This window comes from Bos mutus, chromosome 2 (genome assembly GCF_027580195.1).
Source record: "Bos mutus isolate GX-2022 chromosome 2, NWIPB_WYAK_1.1, whole genome shotgun sequence".
In the NCBI taxonomy this organism is placed as follows: Eukaryota; Metazoa; Chordata; class Mammalia; order Artiodactyla; family Bovidae; genus Bos; species Bos mutus.
In genome coordinates this window covers 125,742,445-125,762,604 of record NC_091618.1, presented here as the reverse complement: position 1 = coordinate 125,762,604, position 20,160 = coordinate 125,742,445, and positions in this window count along the sequence as shown.

Below are 20,160 nucleotides of genomic sequence, written 5' to 3'. Positions count from 1 at the left end.
GATCACAGGTCATCCTGTCTATTAAAAAAATAAGGAAACTCAGGATGATATATGGGCAAAATATCTTCATTTCCTTTCCAGATCCTCCCCCTGCCCCACCTTGCTGTTTTCTCAGGAGACTGACTGTTACTCAGATTTCTGTGCCTTCTGGCTTCTACCTGGGTTCAGCCCTGGTGAATTCCAGCAGGAAGTAGGGAAAGATGAAGGGTGTGTCGTGGGCATTCATTCTCCCAACTCCCTGCCTAGAGCTGGTCACATCCCTTAAGATTGCTGATCCTTACCAGATCATCTGATCTGCATGAATTTCTCTTCATTCAAGTTTCAGTAACATCTTCTCTCATCTCTTGAGGCGGAGCTCTGCTACTGTTCGTCCTGGGTCCCTGTTGTATCCAGCGGTTTCCTGCATCCCATTACAGTTTGATAATGAGCCTCTTTTTCAGTAAGCTCTTTTTGAGCTAACTCATTTTAAGTGTGAAATCATTTTACTGTTGAGAACCCAGTTGAAACACCCCAAATGGTAATAATAATACCTAAATCTGAAGAACAAAGTGAAAAAAATAAGAAGACCAGCCCAAAATCCAAACTCTTGTTTTCTTAATCTGAAACATTTCCTTCAGTTTCAAGTAGACCTACCCTCAACTGGATGAGTAAGAAAAGTGAAATCTAGAAAAGTGAAGGGTAAAGGAAACTCTGTAAATGTGCGTGCAGTTGCTCTAGAACCTTCCCTCCCAGAAGTGTGTGTGTTTTGTTCACAACTGGACCCAGTGTCTCCCAGCTCCCTGCACAGGTGCTACCCCAGGACTTTCCCTTCACTCTTTTCCTGGAATGGACCCACAGCTTCCTGTATTTCATGTCTTCAGGGTTTCACTGGTTTTCTTTTGCTGTGTTTTGGTTGTGACATGGTGAGAAGACTGGTTTTTCTGAGACTGGAAAGTAGTAAACAGCAATATTTTTCAGGAACAACTGGATACTGACTCTGCTTGCCTATTAAAAAAAAAATACCTTTCTAGTATTAAGTTTGCTTCAAAATCTAGAAAAGCTAAGTTTTTCTAAAGACTTCCTTGAACAGAAGTACATGGTGGTGAGGTTAAGATGTGAAGGGGAACTGAAGCCCTAGTATAAAAAAACAGTGGCTTAGCAGGAATTTTGAGTTTTACCAGCAGCTGTGTACCCTACAGGGACACAAGGTCCAGGAAAAAGTTACACAAGGATGTGCTGTATCTTGTTTGTGTGGACATTTCTGTTAAAAATTTGTTTCCTTTGCCACAGAAATGAAAAACTTAAAGGTAGTCTGAGTCTTTGAATTATTTCTGTGGATCCCTGACCCGACTTTCAGTGCTGCTATAATATCCACACTTATAAGGAACTTTTAAGAAAAGGTATATGAAAAATTAACTTATTGAGCCTTTGCATATATGAAAATGCTTTCACTCTTATTGGATGTACTGACTGAACACTGCATTTTAAGTTTCCTCCGTGTTTTGAAGCTTATGTCTCCATTATTATAACACATAGTATTTTTGGTGAGATGCTGGTTTCCAGTTTGATTCTCATTTTGACTCTTCTGTAGCCATTATGAAAATATTTTCTTTATTTTTAGTATGGTCTAAAATTGTACAGACAAATATCAAGATTTACTCTTTAAAATTTTATTTATTTTTTATTGGAGTATAATTGCTTTATAATGTTGCATTAGCTTCTCCTGTTAGACAAAGTGAATCAGATGTAAGTATACCTGTATCTTCTCTCTCTTGGACATCTCTCCCACCACCTCCCCCATCCCACTCCTATAGGTCATCATAGAACACCGAGCTGAGCTCCCTGTGCTGGAGGACAAATTGCCTAAAGGCTTGTCTTTCTTTAGTGCTTGAAAATAATCTTATTTCTTTATTTTATTCCATCCACTCTCTCTTTGGAATTCCTATGAGATGAATGTTGAACTCCCTGTATTCAGCCTCCATTTAATGTTCTTCATGTTTTCTATCTATTTGTCTTTTTGATCTATGTTCTGAGAGGTTACCTTGTCTTTTTCCCTAAGTGCCTTCTGACATTTAAAATTTTAGGTATGATCCTTTTATTCTTAAGATATTTTCTTGCCATATGATTGTATCCTTTTCTTGGAATCCCATTCTTGATGTACAGAAATCATGTCCCCTCAGTCGTCTCTGAGAATATCGTTATCTTACCTTCTCTTTCTTGTGTCCTTCCCCTTCCCTGTGGGATTAGCTTTTCATTTTGTGCCATCTTCCCCTTGCATGCTCTTGGTCCTCCTCATGTGTATCACTCCTTGTCCATTCATATTTTAGAAAGAAAGAAGGCAGGGTTTTACTGTGTGTGTACACACGCATGTGTGTGTGTTCGCATATATACACCCTGCATATAGGTATCACATTCGTTTTACTCCCTGACTTGGAATTTTCACCATGAGCTTTATGTTTGTGAGTGCCTTCCAGCCTCCCCTTCTGCAGCTGTTATTGGGACCTTGAAAGAACACTTGATCTGTTAGTCGGCTTTACCTCTGAACTCAGATACTGTTAATAACTATTGACTAAATTAGTTGATTCCTTTCCATAATGTTGACTCATACTTAAATTTGTCCTTTTTTTTTTTTTTAATTTGTAGGGGTTTTTTTGGCTTCTAACACTTCTTGAAAAACACACACACAGAAACTTTTTGCCACATTTTTATGCATAAGGAAAAAGCTTATAAAAGTCTGACAGAAAGCCTATATATTTCAAAAGAACTAACAAATTGCAAAGTGCCTGCAAAAGCAACTTCCCCTGCACCCTCAATTCCCTTAGTGCTACTGTGATGGGGATTCTGTTTCTCTGTAATCCATCCATGTCCTTATGCTTGAATTCCTTAGACTTATCTAGAATTCAGGAGATAAAGTAAAATCTTCCTTGTGTCTTTTTCCTCTCTTTTGTACTTTTGTTTTTGTCTCTTGATTTATTTTGTGGTATGTGTAAGTTTTCTAAAATAAAATTGTAATAAAATACTCCCAATTTTTTTTAACAAAAGCCAGATCTCATGAGTGGTAATTTGTTGAGTTCAACATTTTCTTTTATGAAAAATAGTTTATACACCTGAGGGGTTAAGTATTACAGGGTACCTATAAAAAGGTAAAATCATTTTTATGCTTTTTATTAATATAAAAACAATGACATTCTTTATCAATTTACCAGTTAACTAATGTGTAGACAGTTCAAATAAAAAGATAAATGGGACTGTTAAATATCTCATCATTGTAGTACAGAAGCATTTTAAAGGAATACCTCCATATACTAAAATGAAATTTAAATCTAAACATCCTTATGGACCATCAGATGTGATCTTTGTATAAAATGAGTGCTCTGTCTGCTGAACCAGAATATTTTAAAGCCCAACCACTTCACTTTCAAGTTTCTTTCTGCTCTGCTGATGTTAAAGGTTACTTTTTCTTCCTAACCATGAAATCTATTACTCCCCAACGACAGTGAAAATGCCAACTTGTTAGTTCCAGTACAAGTTTATTCAACAGCACCAGTTTTTTCTTCATAATAGTATATCTGCTTTTTTATGTCATCCCACAGGGAAGTCATCATAGGAAATTTGAAATACCAATAAAAATATAGTAGTCCATCTAAAATCAAAGCAAAGATAGACACCTGAATGGGACTTGACTACAGAACTAGGGAACTTTCTACAGATATTTGCTTTTGAACTTTTAGTGTGAGAAGGTTGGATCCCTGGGATGCCATAGGTTCTTCTATATTTCAAGAAAAATGTAACACCTCCATAATGTAGCAAATGGTGACATTTATGACACGCATTTATGACAAAGCATAAAAATGTTAGTAAAAAAAGTTGGAGTGGGTACCCTTCTCCAGGGGATCTTCCCAACCCAGGCATCAAACCCAGGTCTCCTGCATTGCAAGCCAATTCTTTACCAGCTAAACCACAAGGGAAGCCCAAGAATACTGGACTGGGTAGCCTATCCCTTCCTTCTCCAGCAGATCTTCCTGACCCAGGAATCGAACCGGGTCTCTTGCATTGCAGGTGGATTTTTTACCAACTGAGCTAGTAGGGAAGCCTATAAAATAGTTGCTTGTCTTCACCAGCACTTCTAGAAAATGATGATGATATGTGTATCCCATGAGCTGTATCCCACCAAGCTACTCTGTCTATGTGATTTTCCAGACAAGAATGGTGGAGTGGGTTGCTATTCTCCTCTCTAGGGGATTTTCTTGATCTAGGGATCAAACCCATGGCCCCTACTTCATCTGTCTTCTGCATTGCAGGCAGATTCTTTACTTCTGAGCCACCAGGGAATTGGTCAGTTTTCCACTGCCTGGAGAATAGGCTATGGGCAGGAGGTCTATATGGGAGTATTTTAACAAATCCCTCAACCTGTGAAACCTGACCACTGAAGGAAGGGTGGACTGGGGGCTTCACAAGGCTGTAATCAGGGAAAGGAAGTTTAATTAGTTAGACATGTTCTTGGGAAGACTGATTCATTTATATTTGATTATATTCCCAAGAATTCAGATACATCCTACAAATGGAAATAATGATGACTGGAGAAAAAAATGTTTAAATTTTACTCACTTATTTCCATCATATAAATATGAACGTAATACTGTTTACTGGCTTCTCAGATGGCACAGTGGTAAAGAATCTGCCTGCAATGCAGGAAACCTGGGTTTGGATCCCTGGGTTGGGAAGATCTCCTGGAGAAGGGAATGGCTATCCACTCCAGTATTCTTGCTTGGAGAATTCCATGGACAGAGAAATCTGGTGGGCTACAGTCCACAAGGTCTCAAAGAGTTAGCCATGATTGAAAAATTAACACTTTTCATTTTCAGGCTGCTTTAGCTAAAACAAAAGTTATGTGCAGGATGTGTATGTGTGTGTGTGTGTAAGGGCAAATTTCAGGGAAAGAACAATTGTACTTAAATGTTTAGGTGTCTTGAAAGTCTGCTGAAAATTTTACTTTGAAGAATAATTGAAGATCTGAGTAAAAAAAGAGCTTAATCTGATCTGCGTTTAAAGGAAATAACTCTTGAAACTTTGGGAAGGCAGAAATAAAGTAGGAGATGTGTATGCATGCTAAATTCCTTCAGTCGTGTCTGACTCTTGGCGACCTTATGGACTGTAGTGCGCCAGGTTCCTCTGTCCCTGGGATTTTCGAGGAAAGAATACAGAAGTGTGTTGCCATTTTCTCCTCCAGGGGATCTTCCTTACCCAGGGATCGAACCTGCACCTCCTGCATTGGTAGGTGGATTCTTTACCACTAGCACCACCTGGGAAGTCATTAAATACTATTGAAGGATGGAAAAGACAACCTCTTAGTATCTCAGACAAAAGTACTGAATTAATTTCTTCATAAGCAATGGAAAGCTATATGTGGATGTTCAGTTTCCTCCAAAAGCAACAAATAACCTCATGGGGGATTTGGGGGGCTAGGAGAGAAGGCAATGGCAGCCCACTCCAGTACTCTTGCCTGGAAAATCCCACGGACAGAGGAGCCTGGTGGGCTGCAGTCCATGGGGTCGCAAAGAGTTGGACACGACTGAGCGACTTCACTTTCACTTTTCACTTTCATGCATTGGAGAAGGAAATGGCAACCCACTCCAGTGTTCTTGCCTGGAGAATCCCAGGGACGTTGGAGCCTGGTGGGCTGTCGTCTGTGGGGTCACACAGAGTTGGACATGACTGAAGCGACTTAGTACTAGTAGCTTTCAGTGACTGGTAAATATCAAAAAAGTAGGAGGGTTTATAGATTGATTACATAATTTCTGGTGGTTTGCTTTTATAGGTTTGGGGACTGATATAAAATGCTCTGAAATTGATTCAACACAGAGTTTTTAGAAAATAATAATTTCGTTTCATCTGGAATTTGGAGAATAAGAACCTTCTATTCTTAAATAAAAACACCTACCTTAGTTTCTTTATATAAGATTTTGTCTCAAGGTTAATTGTGTTTGAGGAATTCAAGTAATGATGGCTGATTACATCTCTCCAGACTTCTCTCAAAAACTAGAGAACAGTACATGGAACAAATAAACTATCCAAACTTTCTATAATTTCAAATTCTCATAAGTATTAAAAAAATTTTTTTGTAAGAATTACTTCTTAATATCACATTTTATAGTTTTGTGGAGACCTAAGGAGTACAGAAAACCTAAGTGGAAGAGAGAATAGGAGATTGAGACTAAAATAAACCCTGAAATGGAAAGTCAACTCAAAGTGTAAAATATTGAAAAAGAGTTCAGAAAGGCCAGAGTGATAACTACTAGAAAGGAATTTTAAACTACAAGTCAGGAAAGTTATATCACCATCATAGCTAAATAAGATGCCCCTTTATCATGCCTCCCCATGCCCTTGAATGACAATTTAATATCTGTCTAACAAAGGTGTCATTTTGTGAGCTGTGGGATCCAGCACCATTGGTAGTACACAATTATGAAGCAAAAGGAGCATTTTACACAAAATATCAAGCTGAATTACATGTGCTTAAACAACAATTTGAGGGTAAAAAAACAAACAGAATTTAACCTTAGATCTAAAATTTTAAAACTAACTAGAAAAATGAACAAAAGAGGAAAAAATTAAGAAGAGTTTTGTATTCTAAAAAGAAATAGGAGAAAAATCATAACAGATCTGAAGACTAAATTACAGATGCTCAAGTAAAAATATATGCCAATGAAACTTAAGAATGACATTAATAGGAAAAAAAACTCAGGTGTGACCATGTTGGTGTACCCTTATTAAGGGAAAGACCAATGCTCTGCAAGGTATAAGAGCACCAGTTGTTTGCTCATGTGGAACAAGAGCAGTCATCAAGTGGCATGATGGTTTTCATGCTCTTAAAAGATCACTAGAATCCTCTAAAATGCCTTTGCATTTGCTGCTGCTTTTGCCTCTGTTTCTGATCAGATCAGATCAGTCGCTCAGTCGTGTCTGACTCTTTGCGACCCCATGAATCGCAGCACGCCAGGCCTCCCTGTCCATCACCAACTCCCAGAGTTTACTCAAACTCACGTCCATCGAGTCAGTGATGCCATCCAGCCATCTCATCCTGTGTCGTCCCCTTCTCCTCTTGCCCCCAATCCCTCCCAGCATCAGAGTCTTTTCCAATGAGTCAACTCTTCGCACGTGGTGGCCAAAGTACTGGAGTTTCAGCTTTAGCATCATTCCTTCCAAAGAAATCCCAGGGCTGATCTCCTTCAGAATGGACTGGTTGGATCTCCTTGCAGTCCAAGGGACTCTCAAGAGTCTTCTCCAACATCACAGTTCAAAAGCATCAATTCTTCGGTGCTCAGCCTTCTTCACAGCCCAACTCTCACATCCATACATGACCACAGGAAATTAGGGTATAGGTAAAAAACACCAAAGATATTACTATGGTGTTGTCAAGGATAAACCTAGCATAAGCCTGTGATTCTAAGCCCAACAAAGCCATGGGAACATGTTTAAACCTGACCATAATTAATTGAGACTCTTTGGAGAAAGAAACTTGTAAATATTAGGAGTATACAGAAGACACACTCTCCTTTAAGTATATCCATTAACTATCACAAAAATTCAAACAACAAAACAAGCAATAATAACAACAAAGTCCCTCAATACCCTGGGTACAGGAGGAGGAAACACAACACTCAAACAGATGCCCACAACTGACCCAATTGGAAACCAAAATTTTCTAAAATAATGCATATAGCAAAAAGATGAAAGGGCACGGGTGGGGATTTATGCCTCTACAACATAGGCATTTAATTTTAACATATGCTGAAATTCATTAGTTGACATAAGTTAATGATCTTAATCAACTATGGGCCTCAAATTACAGTTATTCCTGGAGATGTGACTAAATTTAAGTGAGATGCCAAGTGATTAAATAACATTGAAAAATACTCTGTCCCTAAACAGAAGAATAAAAACATAGGGAAAAAATACTAAGATAGACACAATATTCTGGGCCAAAATGTATGTTTCAATAATTGTTAAAAGATTAAAATCATAAAAAGGTATGTTGTCTGAACATAGTAGAATTACATTAAAAGTAAATAATAAGGAAAATCTGGAAATTATAGAAATATTTGGAAATTTAAGAACATGGATGGGCAATGGAAGAAACAACAGAAATATTAAAGTGTTTTAAGCTGAATGAAACAAAAAAATCTTTGTGATACAGTTAAAAGGGTGCTTATTAGGAATTTAATACCACTGAGTATTTAGATTAAAAGGTAAATCTTAAGACAATAATATAAACTTTATCTTAAGGAATTAGAGAAGGTGAAACAAAGTAGACCAAAAAGTAATCATAAGACAGGAAACAATAAAGTTCAGAGGTGCATATGAAATAGAAAACAAAAATAACAGAAAAAATTGAAGAAACAAAAATGTATTTCTTTGAGAAGTTTAGTGAATATGATTGATATGTAACAATTAATGAGACAAAGGAAACTAAATAAGACAAAATTACACATACCATAGGGCTTCCCTGGTGGCTCAGTGGTAAAGAACCCTCCTGCCCATGCAGAAGACGTGGGTTTGATCCTTGGATCTGGAAGATCCCCTGGAGGAGGAAATGGCAACCCACTCTAGTCTTCTTGCCTAAAGAATCCAATGGACAGAGGAAACTGGCAGCCTACAGTTTGCGGGGTCCCCAAAAGAGTCAGAAAGAACTTACCTACTAAACAACAACAGCAAACCATACCATAAGTAATAGAGAAGGCATTGCTACAGATTCTACCATTTCTAAAGGAAAATAAGGGGCATATTTTGATCAATTTTATACAAGTAAAGTTGACAATTTGTATGAAATGAACAAAGGTCATGGAGGATAGAAACTAACAAATCTAACTCAAGAATAAACAGCTTGAAACACCCCATATACATGAAAGGAAATGAACATGTAGTAAAAAAGTTTTACACAAAGAAACTGTCCAGGTGCCTGAAATGGCAAATTCTACCAAAAATTTAAGAAAACAATACCTCTGACACTATATTTACATGCAGTAGAAGTGGAGGGAACATGTCCAACTCATTTCTGAAACTGGCATAAATTCTATAAGACACAAAAATATAGATCATTAACTGTTAATAATATAAACACAAAATACTTAATAAAATTTTGTCAAATGGATTTTATACAAAGAATGTAAGGCTGGTTTAATACTAAAAAAAAATCAATCAATGTAATTAATCTTATTATCTGTTTAGAAAAGAAAAATAATGTATAGGTTGGACAAACCAACCTATTAGTTCAGTTCAGTCACTCAGTTAAGTCTGACTGTTTGTAACCCCATGGACTGCAGACCTCCCTGTCCATCAACAACTCCTGGAGTTTACTCAAACTAGTGTCCATCGAGTTGGTGATGCCATCCAACCATCTCATCCTCTGTTGTCGCCTTCTTCTCCTGCCTTAAATCTTTCCCAGCATCAGGGTCTTTTCAAATGAGTCAGTTCTTCACATCAGGTGGCTAAAGTATTGGAGTTTCAGCTTCAGCATCAGTCCCTCCAATGAATATTCAGGACTAATTTCCTTTAGGACGGACTGGTTGGATCTCCTTGCAATCCAAGGGACTCTCAAGAGTCTTCTCCAACACCACAGTTCAGGACTGGTTGGATATCCTTGCAATCCAAGGGACTCTCAAGAGTCTTCTCCAACACCACAGTTCAAAAGCATCAATTCTTCGGTACTCAGCTTTATTTATAGTCCAACTCTCACATCCATACATGACTACTGGAAAAACCATAGCTTTGACTAGATGGACCTTTGTTGGCCAAGTACTGTCTCTGCTTTTTAATATGCTGTCTTGGTTGGTCATAACTTTTCTTCCAAGGAGTAAGCATCGTTTAATTTCATGGCTGCAGTCACCATCTGCAGTGATTTTGGAGCCCAAGAAAACAAATTTTCTCACTGTTTCCATTGTATATCCATATATTTCCCATAAAGTAATGGGACAATGAGTTTGGGTGAACTCTGGGAGTTGGTGATGGACAGGGAGGCCTGGCATGCTGCAATTCATAGGGTCACAAAGAGTTGGACATGACTGAACCGAACTGAACTGAACAGAATGGGACCAGATACCATGATCTTAGTTAGCCTCTAATTAAAATAAATAAATTTAAATTTTAAAAAAGGGTCTTAATTTTCAGAATGTTGAGTTTTAAGCCAAATTTTTCACTCTCCTCTTTCACGTTAATCAAGAAGCTCTTTCGTTCTTCTTCACTTTCTGCCATAAGGGTGGTGTCATCTACGTATGTGAGGTTATTGATATTTCTCCCAGCAATCTTGATTCCAGCTTATGCTTCATCCATCCTAGCATTTCTCTTGATGTACTCTGCATAGAAGTTAAATAATCAGGGTGACAATATACAGCCTTGACTACCTCTTTCCCGATTTGGAACCAGTCTACTGTTCCATGCCCAGTTCTAACTGTCGCTTATTGACCTGCATACAGATTTCTTGGGAGGCAGGTCAGATGGTCCGGTATTTCCATCTCTTGAAGAGTTTTCCACAGTTTGTTGTGATCCATACAGTCAAAGGCTTTGACATAGTCAATAAAGCAGAAATAGATGTTTTTTTGGAACTCTATTGATTTTTCTATGATCCGATTCGATGTGGCAATTTGATCTCTGCCTTTTCTAAAACCAGCTTGAACATCTGGAAGTTCATGGTTCATGTACTGTTGAAGACTGACTTGGAGAATTTTGAGAGATACTTTGCTAGTATGTGAGATGAGTGAAATTGTTCTGTAGTTTGAGCATTCTTTGGCATTGCCTTTTTTGGGGATTGGAATGAAAACTGACCTTTTCCAGTTCTGTGGCCACTTCTGAGTTTCCCAAATTTGTTGGCATATTGAGTGCAGCACTTTCATAGTATCATCTTTTAGGATTTGAACTAGCTCAGCTGGAATTCCACCATCTTCACTAGCTTTGTTTGTAGTGATGCTTCCTAAGTCCCATTTGACTTGCATTCCAGGATGTCTGGCTCTAGGTGAGTGACCACACCATCTTGATTATCTGTGTCATGAAGATCTTTTTTGTATAGTTTCCCCCAGCAAATCAACCTATATTTGTGAGTAAAATTCTAAGTCATTTAGGAATAGAATATAACTTCCCTAGTTTGATGTGCGACTTTAAGAAAAGCAATGGCTAACACCATATTTAAGGCTTCCCTGGTAGCTCAACTGGTAAAGAATCCGCCTACAATGCAGGAGACCTGAATTTGATCCCTGGGTTGGGAAGGCCCCTGGAAGAGGACATGGCAACCCACTCCAGTATCCTTACCTGGAGAATCCTCATGTACATAGGAACCTGGAGGGCCCCAGCACATGGGGTCACAGAGTCAGGCATGACTGAGGTACTAAGCACAAGCACAGCACAACACCATATTTAATGGGTAAAATCTGGTTGTTTATTTCTAACATGGAGACAATGGCAAAGATATCCTTTCTCCTCACTTCTTTTAATCTTTTATTGGAATTCCTAACTAATGTAATGGAGTGAGGAAAAGAAATACAAGACATATAAATTGGAAAGAAAGAGGTAAAACTTTTTATTTGTGGAACATCTAATTATGTAGAAAATGCAAAGAAATCTATGAAAAATTTACTAGAACTAATTTATGAGTGTAGCAAGATTCCAAGATAGAAAATATATGAAATTACTTCAAGATATGTAAATTTATGAAAACTAATGAAAATGTTTATTGCAAAATTATTCACAATAACCAAAATATGAAAACAACCCAAATGTTCATTGACAGAGATAATAGGGTATATAAATACAATGGAATATTATCAGTCTTAGGAAAAAGGAAATTCTATCATTTGCAAAGTATGGATGGATCGGGAAGATATTATCCTAATTTTAATATGGATGCATACATGCTCATTCAGTCATGTCCAACTCTTTGCCACTCCATGGACTGTGGCTCACCAGGATCCTTTATCCATGAAATTTTCCAGGCAAGAATACTGAAGCATGTTGTCATTTCTTCCTCTGGGGGATCTTCCTGACCCAGGGATTGAACCTGTGTCTCCTGCATTAGCAGGCGAATTCTTTACCATTGAGCAACCTAATAAGTCATAAACAAACAGTGCATAATTCCATTTATATGAGATACCTAAAATAGTCAAATTATAGAAGCAGAAAATAGCATGGTGGTTGTCAATGGATGGGAGGAGGGGAGAAATGGGGAGCTGTTATATTTATACAAATTGAATAAGCTCTAAACATCTTCTATGCAACATACTGCCTATAGTTAACAATTGAAATGATGCACTTAAAAATTTAAGTGAATGGATCTAATATTAAGTGCTTTTACTACACACACATGAAAAAACAACCTCACCCCCCAAAATCAAAGAGATGCAAGGAAACTTTTGGTGGTGATGGATGTTTATTACCTTGATTGTGGTGATGCTATCACAATTGTATGCATGCATTAAACTCATCAAATTATATGCATTAAATATGTGGTTTAAAAAATATCAATTATAACAATTAATATACCTGTAAAAACACTTAAAAATCTATTGTTTCTATACACTACTATTGAAAATTGAAATTAAAATAAATACTATTTACAGAATCATCAAGCAGAGATAAATTTGAAAAAGGTATGCAACATTGAGAACTACAAAACTCTGAGAAGACCTATGTGAGTAGTCATGTCCAGCTCTTTGTAACCCCGCGAACTGTAGCCCACCAGACTCCTCTGTCCATAGAATTTTGCAGGCAAGAACACTGGAGTGGGTTGCCATTCCCTTCTTCAAGGAATATTCCCAACCAAGTGATCAAACCCAGGTCTCCTGCATTGCTGGCACATTTATACCATATGAGCCACCAGAGAAGCCATAGGTAGAGGAATATATCATATTAATTTTTATTGGAAAGTTGTTATAAAATATTAATTCTTCCTAAATTTTTCTAAAGTTTTCAGCAGTCATATTTAAGATTCCAGTAGTCTTCGTTATAGAAATTGACAAGCAGATTCTAAAACTTAAAAAGAAATATAAATATAATACAATATCTAAAATGATTTTGAAAAATAATACCAAAGTTACTGGTCACACTGTCTGCTTTCAACACCTAAGAAAAATCTGTTCTAGTCATGACAGCTTTGTATTGACATGAAAATGGACATACAGACCACACATATATAAGCAATTGATTCTTGACTCAGGTACCAAGGCAACTGAGTGGAAAAAAGGATGAACTTATAAGAAATGATGCTGGGTAGCCATAGAAAAACAAATAAAAGGCTAACCCTTACTTCACACTAAATTCAAAATTTAACTCAAAGTGAATAATAGATCTAAATGTGAGGATGAACCCTTTAGAAGAAAGAGGAGAAACTTTTAGTGACCCTGGATTTGACAAAGATCTCTTCAACAAGATACACAAAGTACAAAACACAAATGAAAAATTGCTAAAGTGGATTTCATCAAAAATTTAAAAAATACTCTTCAATAAATATTGTTACAAAAAAGAAAAGACAAACTACTGACTGGAAGAAAATATTTCCAAACATTTATCTGACAAAGGACTTCTTTCTAAAATATAAAAAGAATTCTTACAACTTGGTAAAAAACAATACATATAACCCAATTAATAATGGACAAAAGTTTTGAACACACTTTAGTAAAGGATATGTATTGATGTAAATCAACACACGAAAAGATGCTTAAGATTATTAGTCATTAGAGAAATGCAAAATAAACCATAATGAGACACCACTGTATCCCTAGGAGTATCGTCAAAATCAAGCGTTTGGGCCATACCAAGTATTGATAAGTGCTCAGAGCAACTTTAACTCTTATACCCTGCTGGAAGGATGTAAATTATTATAATTACTTTGGAAAAATGGTTCACAGCATTTTAACCTTTTAAACATATGATTTTTGTATGACCTAATCATCCCCTGCCAGTTGTATACTGAAGAGATATAAAAGGAAAAAAAAAAAAGAGATATAAAAGGAATGTCCACATAAACACTAGCGAAATGAAGTGAAGTTGCTCAGTCATGCCCGACTCTTTGTGACCCCATGGATAGGAGCCTGCACCAAGCTCCTCCATCCATGGGATTTTCTTTTTTTTTTTTTTATTTTTCCTTCCTTTTATTTTATTATTTATTTTATTTTTAAACTTTACAATATTGTATTGTTTCTGCCATATATCGAAATGAATCCACCACAGGCATACATGTGTTCCCCATCCTGAACCCTCCTCCCTCCTCCCTCCCTATACCATCCCTCTGGGTCATCCCAGTGCACCAGGCCCAAGCATCCAGTATCGTGCATTGAACCTTGACTGGCGACTCGTTTCATATGTGATATTATACATATTTCAATGCTATTCCCCCAAATCATCCCACCCTCTCCCTCTCCCACAGAGTCCAAAAGACTGTTCTATACATCAGTGTCTCTTTTGCTGTCTCGTATACAGGGTTATCGTTACCATCTTTCTAAATTCCATATATATGCATTAGTATACTGTATTGGTGTTTTTCTTTCTGGCTTACTTCACTGTATAATAGGCTCCAGTTTCATCCACCTCATTAGAACTGATTCAAATGTATTCTTTTTAATGGCTGAGTAATACTCCATTGTGTATATGTACCACTGCTTTCTTATCCATTCATTTGCTGATGGACATCTAGGTTGCTTCCATGTCCTGGCTATTATAAACAGTGCTGCGATGAACATTGGGGTACATGTGTCTCTTTCAATTCTGGTTTCCTCAATGTGTATGCCCAGCAGTGGGACTGCTGGATCATAAGGCAGTTCTATTTCCAGTTTTTTAAGGAATCTCTACACTCTTCTCCATAGTGGCTGTACTAGTTTGCATTCCCACCAACAGTGTAAGAGGGTTCCCTTTTCTCCACATCCTCTCCAGCATTTATTACTTGTAGACTTTTGGATTGCAGCCATTCTGACTGGCGTGAAATGGTACCTCATAGTGGTTTTGATTTGCATTTCTCTGATAATAAGTGATGTTGAGCATCTTTTCATGTGTTTGTTAGCCATCTGTATGTCTTCTTTGGAGAAATGTCTATTTAGTTCTTTGGCCCATTTTTTGATTGGGTCATTTATTTTTCTGGAATTGAGGTGTAGGAGTTGCTTGTATATTTTTGAGATTAGTTGTTTGTCAGTTGCTTCATTTGCTATTATTTTCTCCCATTTTGAAGGCTGTCTTTTCACCTTGCTAATAGTTTCCTTTGTTGTGCAGAAGCTTTTAAGTTTAATTAGGTCCCATTTGTTTATTTTTGCTTTTATTTCCAATATTCTGGGAGGTGGGTCATAGAGGATCCTGCTGTGATGTATGTCAGAGAGTGTTTTGCCTATGTTCTCCTCTAGGAGTTTTATAGTTTCTGGTCTTATGTTTAGATCTTTAATCCATTTTGAGTTTATTTTTGTGTATGGTGTTAGAAAGTGGTCTAGTTTCAATCTTTTACAAGTGGTTGACCAGTTTTCCCAGCACCACTTGTTAAAGAAATTGTCTTTAATCCATTGTATATTCTTGCCTCCTTTGTCAAAGATAAGGTGTCCATATGTGCGTGGATTAATCCCCGGGCTGTCTATTTTGTTCCATTGATCTATATTTCTGTCTTTGTGCCAGTACCATACTGTCTTGATGACTGTGGCTTTGTAGTAGAGCCTGAAGTCAGGCAGGGTGATTCCTCCAGTTCCATTCTTCTTTCTCAAGATTGCTTTGGCTATTCGATGTTTTTTGTATTTCCATACAAATTGTGAAATTATTTGTTCTAGCTCTGTGAAGAATACCATTGGTAGCTTGATAGGGATTGCATTGAATCTATAAATTGCTTTGGGCAGTATACTCATTTTCACTATATTGATTCTTCCAATCCATGAACATGGTATATTTCTCCATCTATTAGTGTCCTCTTTGATTTCTTTCACCAGTGTTTTATAGTTTTCTATATATAGGTCTTTAGTTTCTTTAGGTAGATATATTCCTAAGTATTTTATTCTTTCCATTGCAATGGTGAATGGAATTGTTTCCTTAATTTCTCTTTCTGTTTTCTCATTATTAGTGTATAGGAATGCAAGGGATTTCTGTGTGTTGATTTTATATCCTGCAACTTTACTATAATCATTGATTAGTTCTAGTAATTTTCTGGTGGAGTCTTTAGGGTTTTCTATGTAGAGGATCATGTCATCTGCAAACAGTGAGAGTTTTACTTCTTCTTTTCCAATCTGGATTCCTTTTATTTCTTTTTCTGTTCTGATTGCTGTGGCCACTACTTCCAAAACTATGTTGAATAGTAATGGTGAAAGTGGGCACCCTTGTCTTGTTCCTGACTTTAGAGGAAATGTTTTCAATTTTTCACCATTGAGGATAATGTTTGCTGTGGGTTTGTCATATATAGCTTTTATTATGTTGAGGTATGTTCCTTCTGTTGCTGCTTTCTGGAGAGTTTTTATCATAAATGGATGTTGAATTTTGTCAAAGGCTTTCTCTCCATCTATTGAGATAATCATATGGTTTTTATTTTTCAATTTGTTAATGTGGTGTATTACACTGATTGATTTATAGTTATTGAAGAATCCTTGCATCCCTGGGATAAAGCCCACTTGGTCATGATGTATGATCTTTTTAATGTGTTGTTGGATTCTGATTGCTAGAATTTTGTTAAGGATTTTTGCATCTATGTTCATCAGTGATATTGGCCTGTAGTTTTCTTTTTTTGTGGCATCTTTGTCAGGTTTTGGTATTAGGGTGATGGTGGCCTCATAGAATGAGTTTGGAAGTTTACCTTCCTCTGCAATTTTCTGGAAGAGTTTGAGTAGGATAGGTGTTAGCTTTTCTCTAAATTTTTGGTAGAATTCAGCTGTGAAGCCATCTGGACCTGGGCTTTTGTTTGCTGGAAGATTTTTGATTACAGTTTCAATTTCCATGCTTGTGATGGGTCTGTTAAGATTTTCTAATCTTCCTGGTTCAGTTTTGGAAAGTTGTACTTTTCTAAGAATTTATCCGTTTCTTCCACGTTGTTCATTTTATTGGCATATAATTGCTGATAGTAGTCTCTTATGATCCTTCATATTTCTGTGTTGTCTGTTGTGATCTCTCCATTTTCATTTCTAATTTTATTGATTTGATTTTTCTCCCTTTGTTTCTTGATGAGTCTGGCTAATGGTTTGTCAATTTTATTTATCCTTTCAAAGAACCAGCTTTTGGCTTTGTTGATTTTTGCTATGGTCTCTTTTGTTTCTTTTGCATTTATTTCTGCCCTAATTTTTAAGATTTCTTTCCTTCTACTAACCCTGGGGTTCTTCATTTCTTCCTTTTCTAGTTGCTTTAGGTGTAGAGTTAGGTTATTTATTTGACTTTTTTCTTATTTCTTGAGGTATGCCTGTATTGCTATGAACTTTCCCCTTAGGACTGCTTTTACAGTGTCCCACAGGTTTGGGGTTGTTGTGTTTTCATTTTCATTCATTTCTATGCAAATTTTGATTTCTTTTTTTATTTCTTCTGTAATTTGTTGGTTATTCAGCAGCATGTTGTTCAGCCTCCATATGTTGGAATTTTTAATAGTTTTTCTCCTGTAATTGAGATGTAATCTTACTGCATTGTGGTCAGAAAAGATACTTGGAATGATTTCAATTTTTTTTGAATTTACCAAGGCTAGATTTATGGCCCAGGATGTGATCTATCCTGGAGAAAGTTCCATGTGCACTTGAGAAAAAGGTGAAATTCATTGTTTTGGGATGAAATGTCCTATAGATATCAATTAGGTCTAACTGGTGTATCGTATCATTTAAAGTTTGTGTTTCCTTGTTAATTTTCTGTTTAGTTGATCTATCCATAGGTGTGAGTGGGGTATTAAAGTCTCCCACTATTATTATGTTATTGTTAATTTCTCCTTTCATACTTGTTAGCATTTGTCTTACATATTGTGGTGCTCCCGTGTTGGGTGCATATATAATTGTTATATCTTCTTCTTGGATTGATCCTTTGATCATTATGTAGTGACCTCTTTGTCTCTTTTCACAGCCTTTGTTTTAAAGTCTATTTTATCTGATATGAGTATTGCTACTCCTGATTTCTTTTGGTCCCTATTTATATGGAAAATCTTTTTCCAGCCCTTCACTTTCAGTCTGTATGTGTCCCCTGTTTTGAGGTGGGTCTCTTGTAGACAGCATATGTAGGGGTCTTGCTTTTGTATCCATTCAGCCAGTCTTTGTCTTTTGGTTGGGGCATTCAACCCATTTACGTTTAAGGTAATTACTAATAAGTATGATCCTTTTGCCATTTACTTTATTGTTTTGGGTTCAAATTTATACACCGTTTTTATGTTTCCTGTCTAGAGAATATCCTTTAGTATTTGTTGGAGAGCTGGTTTGGTGGTGCTGAATTCTCTCAGCTTTTGCTTGTCTGTAAAGCTTTTGATTTCTCCTTCATATTTGAATGAGATCTTTGCTGGGTACAATAATCTGGGCTGTAGGTTATTTTCTTTCATCACTTTAAGTATGTCTTGCCATTCCCTCCTGGCTTGAAGAGTTTCTATTGAAAGATCAGCTGTTATCCTTATGGGAATTCCCTTGTGTGTTATTTGTTGTTTTCCCTTGCTGCTTTTAATATTTGTTCTTTGTGTTTGACCTTTGTTAATTTGATTAATATGTGTCTTGGGGTGTTTCTCCTTGGGTTTATCCTGTTTGGGACTCTCTGGGTTTCTTGGACTTGAGTGATTATTTCCTTCCCCATTTTAAGGAAGTTTTCAACTCTTTTCTCCTCAAGTATTTTCTCATGGTCTTTCTTTTTGTCTTCTGCTTCTGGGACCCTTATGATTTGAATGTTGTAGCATTTAATATCATCCTGGAGGTCTCTGAGATTGTCCTCATTTCTTTTAATTCATTTTTCTTTTTTCTTCTCTGATTCATTTATTTCTACCATTCTATCTTCTAATTCACTAATCCTATCTTCTGCCTCTGTTATTCTACTATTTGTTGCCTCCAGAGTGCTTTTGATTTCATTTATAGCATTATTCATTATATATTGACTCTTTTTTATTTCTTCTAGGTCCTAGTTAAACCTTTCCTGCATCTTCTCAATCCTTGTCTCCAGGTTATTAACCTGTGATTCCATTTTGATTTCAAGATTTTAGATCAATTTCACTATCATTATCGGAATTCTTTATCAGGTAGATTCCCTATCTCTTCCTCTTTTGTTTGGTTTGGTGGGCATTTATCCTGTTCCTTTACCTGCTGGGTATTCCTCTGTCTCTTCATCTTGTTTAAATTGATGAGTTTGGGGTGTCCTTTCTGTATTCTGGCAGTTTGTGGAGTTCTCTTTATTGTGGTGTTTCCTTGCTGTGTGTGGGTTTGTACAGGTGGCTTGTCAAGGTTTCCTGGTCAGGGAAGCTTGTGTCAGTGTTCTGGTGGGTGGAGCTGTATTTCTTCTCTCTGGAGTGCAATGAAGTGTCCAGTAATGAGTTATGAGATGTCTATGGTTTTGGGGTGACTTTGGGCAGCCTGTATCTTGGAGCTCAGGGCTGTGTTCCTGTGTTGCTGGAGAATTTGCTTGGTATGTCTTGCCCTGGAATTTGTTGGCCCTTGTGTGGTGCTTGGTTTCAGTGTCGGTATGGAGGTGTTTGATGAGCTTCTGTCAATTAATGTTCCCTGGAGTCAGGAGTTCCCTGGAGTTAGGGTTTGGACTTAAGCCTCCTGCTTCCAGTTATCAGTCTTATTTTTACAGTAGTCTCAAAACTTCTCCTTCTATACAGCACCATTGGTAAAACATCTATGTTAAAGATGAAAAGTTTCTCCTCTGTGAGGGTCACCCAGAGAGGTTCACAGCGTTACATGGAGAAGAGAAGAGAAGAGGGAGGAGGTAGTTAGAGGTGACCCAAATGAGATGAGGTGGAATCAATAGAGGAGAGAGTAGGCTAGCCAGTAATCACTTCCTTATGTGCACTCCACAGCTGGACTGCTCAGAGATGTTCACAGAGTTATACAGAGAAGAGAAGAAGGAGGAAGGAGACAGAGGTGGCCAGGAGGATAAAAGGGAGAATGAAAAGGAGGGAGACAGATCCAGCCAGTAATCAGTTCCCTAAGTGTTCTCCACCGTCTGGAACACACAGAAAATCACAGAGTTGAGTAGAGTAGAGTGGGGTTAGGGAGGAGACACAGGTGACCTGGTGGA